The sequence below is a fragment of the Notothenia coriiceps genome, unplaced genomic scaffold, assembly GCF_000735185.1.
Source record: "Notothenia coriiceps isolate Sejong01 unplaced genomic scaffold, NC01 NC01_scaffold00033771, whole genome shotgun sequence".
NCBI classification, from domain to species: Eukaryota; Metazoa; Chordata; class Actinopteri; order Perciformes; family Nototheniidae; genus Notothenia; species Notothenia coriiceps.
The window spans coordinates 24,800-30,634 of NW_011366472.1; positions in this window are offsets into that span (position 1 = coordinate 24,800).

Below are 5,835 nucleotides of genomic sequence, written 5' to 3' on the forward strand. Positions count from 1 at the left end.
GAAATATGCGGGGGGGGGGGGTTACGTACTCTCAACCTGTACAAATTTGGGACGACTCTATCTCCTCTACGGACTACAAGGGATGACTGTAGATATCCCACGAGGTTGTAACTGTGGGTGTGCTCTTATTTGTCTCGAAGTAGGACGTTGCATTGACACACGTACCTGACGGAATATGACTAGACCACCTCACGTCTATAGTCTCTTAAGTATACTTTGAAATACCAAATTATAAATTTCATTAACAAGTATTACGTAAATAAGCGTGGTAGCACCTCCTCAAGTAAAAGAACTCACAAAGAGAATTCTCGGTAACACAAAGTCCGACTCTACTTCCCACTAGGGAGACCAGCAATGACTCTGTAGGGACAAAACCAAATGTACGAGGTCTGACGATGACTTTTGAACACCGGGACTTAGTAGAGGAAACGTGAAGGAGAAGCGTTAGTTTGAAGACTAGTGTAATGCACTGACGACACTGTGTATGGTCGTTCAGAACACTTGTGACAGTTCTTTTTGAACAAAGTGGACTCTATGTTGAGTTTTATTCTATACAAAGTTCTCGATAAACTGAATTGTTCTGTGAATTCTACGTTACAGATGTTTTGTTCTGTTAACATAGAGTGACCGTAACAATGATGAATTCAAATAATACCATTTTACCATTTACCTGACATGAATATATCGCCGAAATAGGTCAGAAATTCTGGGGAGTTTCGCGAAATGTATGATGTACAGGTAAGTGTCGGTAAGATGGGTTGGGTAAGTATGTCCTCTCACATGGCAATGAGACTCCTGGATTGTAAGTGTGTGTAAAGTGTGTGGCAACCGGTACGGTAGCCCCTCGTGAGTCCCCAAATTCATAGAACGGGTTCCTATGTACGCTATACAACTGACGTACCCGACCCTAGCTTGGGTGTTGGAAGACCAACTTTCTTGCTGTGTGAGGGAGTGTCGGTGTCAGCGGGGCTACAGAATATAGTTCACCATTTCTGCATAAGACTGAACTTTAATAGTTTATACCGAACCATTCTAAAACCAAAAACGTCACACCTCAGTACACTGGATTGTGACACCTTGAGAGTGGGAAGTTTGTCTCTAGCCACCAGTCAGACCATTGAATTGTTTTCGTTATGTTTTTTTTTTGTGATGTGACATTTTACAAACCGACATTTTAATGTCATTTAATGACCGATTGATTCAACGACCTAATTATCAAGTAAATGACCATTTATTAAGTTTCATTAACCTGACATTTATAAAGGTGTCATTAAATGACATCTATGAAATGTCATTTAATCTTATTTTCATGTTGATTTATGACACTGAAATGTCAACGGTACAGGTACCTTAATGACCACTATATCGTCAACTGTCCTACGACACCATTAATACCATAACTGGAACGACATGTATGTAATGTCCATTAATTGACATAAAAGTGTTGGAAAGAGTGACAGAGAGGTGGAGAGTGGAGGGGGGGGTGGTGGTAGCGAGGTGCTCTCGGGTTCCCTGCTCTGACATTGTGAGTGTCAGACTCCAATCACTTTAATCAGAGCGGGGATATGCATGATAAAACGGATAAGGGACTTTAATCAAAAAAATTGCTGGTCTGGAAACGTGACACACTCCGACAAGCACGCCTCTTCAACCCCCCCACCCGACACCCACATCTCCCCCCCAGTGTCACCGCCGCCACCACCCCGGCCTGGGCTCCATGAATATGCAGGGGACAACACAGAGTGCGGCACCACATTAAAATGGACCTTTGTGTGTTAAGTTGGAGAGGAAATAAAAAACACAACAACCAAACATGCATCTACTCCTGACTGACACACACACACACACACACACACACACACACACACACACACACACACACACACACACACACACACACACACACACACACACACACACACACACACACACACTAAATGATCACAGCATGAACATAATTGTCCACATTTTAAATATATTCAGGGAAGGAAGGGCAGGGGGTAGTCTGGGCTTACTTATACCTTTAGGATTTATTTTTGCATTTAACGTATATATTTATAGATTTTTTTAAAAGTATAATTTCTTTTGTTTTTTTGTAAACCTTTTCTTGTTATGTTTGTTCCCATTATGACTATGTATGTTGCTATTCCTGTCATTTCTTTTTTTATTATTATTTGTGTTTTTCTAATCTATTTCTCCATTTGTTTACTTATTTCTTAATCTATTTTTAGATGTTATGTATGTGTTATATGTAGGAAAAGAGAAGCATGATATCCACCCCACAGAAATCTGTACGATGGCTGTATATGTGTATGCTTCTTAATACAACTATTTGAAACAAAATATAGACTATGAAAACAGAGTAGTCCACGTGCTCCCGCTCACTCCACAGGATGGATTTGAGCAGCAGCTGCGCTCCTCCACGCATTTCCTCTTTATCACGTGTTAATGGGATTCATGTTCACAGTCATAGGTTCATGTTACGCTGCTACTGTATGCTCCGCTGCTGCTTAATGATAAATTACACATGTTGGAATTGACATGCAGACATGTGCCCTGACAAGAAATATAAATACCCTCATTTGGATAGGTTCATATATTCAAATGGCGCCACTGCCGACACTGGAGACACGGTACACACATACACATACAGGAGCACATAAAGGAAACAAACACAGGATGGTGTGTGTATAGTGTCACTACACAAATCATAAGATATACACAATTAGCTGCACCAAATACACCAGTGAACTGATATTATGTGTCATTTAGTTTTCAGTTAATTAATGTATTGAGAATATTGTTGTGTTTTATAACTTAGGTTAGTTTCGTAAAGGATATAAAATCCCAATATGGTTTATCATGTAAACTAATGATTTAAACTGCTAAATAAGGATACTAGTGTAAACTCTGTGGAGTGACCTTTTCCATCATTTTCCCTCAATGCTTCTGACTGTCCTCCTCTGTTTGGGATTTTAAGCTCCAAGCACTATAGGTTATGAAGATGTAAATCTTTGAAAGCAAATATATAATAAAACACAATCATTACCAAGCCTTAACAAATGTGACTTAAACAGGAGGAATTGTATTTTTGAATGCATTTCTCTAGGATTATTTTCATTGGCGGATGAATCCACATTTAGTGCTCTCAATCAATCAACAACTTTATTGATCCCGCAAGGGGCAATTGGTTATGAGCAGCAGCTTATGTCATGAACACAGACAGGAACATACAAGAAGAAAACACACAGATACACCCGGGAGCACAGATGTGGATAATTTCAATTTACACTATAAATAGTTCATAGCATCACAATAATAAATAAATAATCAAGTTAAAATTCTTTCAATAATTTAAAAGTTTGAGTGCAGAAGGGATGAATGATTTTGAAAAGCGATTAGTCCTTTGATCAGGTAGAGCATATCTACGCCCTGATGGCAACAGACGAAATTCATGTGAAAGTACATGACCTGGAGAGTTCAGAATGCTCTCTGCTTTCCGCAGAATCTGTTGGTTACAGAAGGAATTTAAGTCTCTCTGTTTCACGCCGATGATCTTGGAGCAGGTTTTAACAATGCTGTTCAGGCTGTTCCTGTCTTTCAGTGTAAGGCTATGGAACCAGCAGATAAAAGAAAAACAAATAAGGCTCTCAATGAATGCTTGGTAAAAACGACAAAGAATGAAAGGTCTGACAGAGAAAGAGTTCAGTTTGCGAAGAAGGTGCATTCTCTGTTGACCCCGCTTCACAATACACTCAGTATTCACATCAAATTTGAGGTGGTCATCGAAAATGGTGCCCAAGTATTTGTATGATGTGACAATTTCTACCTTGTCATTGTGTACTGTATGATGCACTCCTTAGGAGTCTAAAATCAATGATCAATTCCTGGGTTTTAGAGACATTTAAATCCAGAAAACTGTCATCACACCAGGAAATAAAATCGGTAAGAGCACACTCGTGGCCTGATTCTGAGCCGCTAAGGAGGGACAAGAGGGCGGTATCGTCAGAGAATTTAACCAGCTGTTGTCTTGCATGCTCCTGCATTTATCAGTGTACATTATAAAAAGTAGGGGCGAAAGAACGCATCCTTGAGGCGAGCCCCTGGAAGTGATGACAGAGTCAGAGAGGCGTCCATTGACAGACACCTTCTGCTCTCTATTAGTTAGAACGTTTAAAATCCATAAAACAAGTTGATCAGGCAGTTTAAAATGAGATAATATAGACCCTCCAGAAAAACGCGGGTAAAAATCCTTGATTATGGAGGCTAAATTCCTTGATTATGCGGGCTAAAATCCTTGATTATGCGATTAAACATGCAGGGTTTTTATGTGATTTTATGCGGTGAAATTGCGGGAAGTTGCGAAATATGCGGAAAGTTGCGAAATATGCTAAATATGCGGGAAAAAATAATAGATTTTTTTTTAAATATTGGGCTGTCTTATTTATTCTCTCTCACACACAACCTGCCACTAACGTTAAACCCCTTTACTATTCAATTAAACACATTCAATGTTTATTTATTGTAAAAGCAATTGAGCTATTCTAATCTCACACCCACNTAAGAGCACACTCGTGGCCTGATTCTGAGCCGCTAAGGAGGGACAAGAGGGCGGTATCGTCAGAGAATTTAACCAGCTGTTGTCTTGCATGCTCCTGCATTTATAAGTGTACATTATAAAAAGTAGGGGCGAAAGAACGCATCTTTGAGGCGAGCCCGTGGAAGTGATGACAGAGTCAGAGTGGCATCCATTGACAGACACCTTCTGCTCTCTATTGTTAGAAAGTTTAAAATGCATAAAACAAGTTGATCGGGCAGTTTAAAATGACATAATAGCCTCTCTACCAGGAAATGCAGCTGCATTGTGTTAAATGCTGAAGAAAAGTCAGCAAACAAAAGCCTAGCGTGGGCTTGTGGCTTTTCAAGGCGTTTGTGGAGGGCGTGCAGTATAAAAAGCTTTGCATCCTCTACGCCTCTCCCTGCCTGATATTGGAGTGGATCAAGTTTACCACCTACTACTGACATGACAAGGCCTTTAACAATTTTTTCAAACATTTTCATTACCAATGACGTTAAAGCCACCGGTCTGAAGTTGTTTAGGACTTTAGGATGAGGTTTCTTGGGGATCGGAATTACAGTTGAGGATTTCCACATATCAGGAATTTGGCTATTCTCAAGTGACAATTGGAATATATGCCGGAAAACACTACAGAGTTCGCGAGTACAATACTGAAGTGTACGCCCACAAATATGGTCTGGACCTGGGGCCTTCCTAATATTGACTCGTTTTAAGAGATTCCTAACATCATCCTGTTCAATGACTATGTCTGAGATAGGGGAGAGAGACTCTCTAAGGGTTGAGGTGTTTATGGAGAAATCATTTTTCTCGAATCGAGAATAAAAAATGTTAAAAGCATTGGGGAGGTCTGCCTCATTTGTTCCCTCAATGTTAATGGGATTCCTAGCCCTGTCATTGTTGTTACCCTGGGAGATGGAGGACATTGATTTGATTCCCCTCCAGGCTTCCCGAAGATCTCCACTGCTATATTTGAGTTCCACCTTAAGCTGTTTTAACTTGTATCTCATTTCTTAATTCTCTGTTAATTTCTTTTTTGTCCTGACTGTTTCCAGTATAAAATATAAATTTATTTCTATTTATAACACTCTTTTAGTTACTTCGTGACCCACGGCTTATTAAATTAGGGAAGACCCGGTATGTCTTTACATGAGGAATGTTCAGCCGTCCACACAAAATGCATATGTAGAATGAGACAGTTGGACGCTCAGTTCATTGAGATCAGAGCAAGTGCAGCTATAAAACGACATCCTAATCCG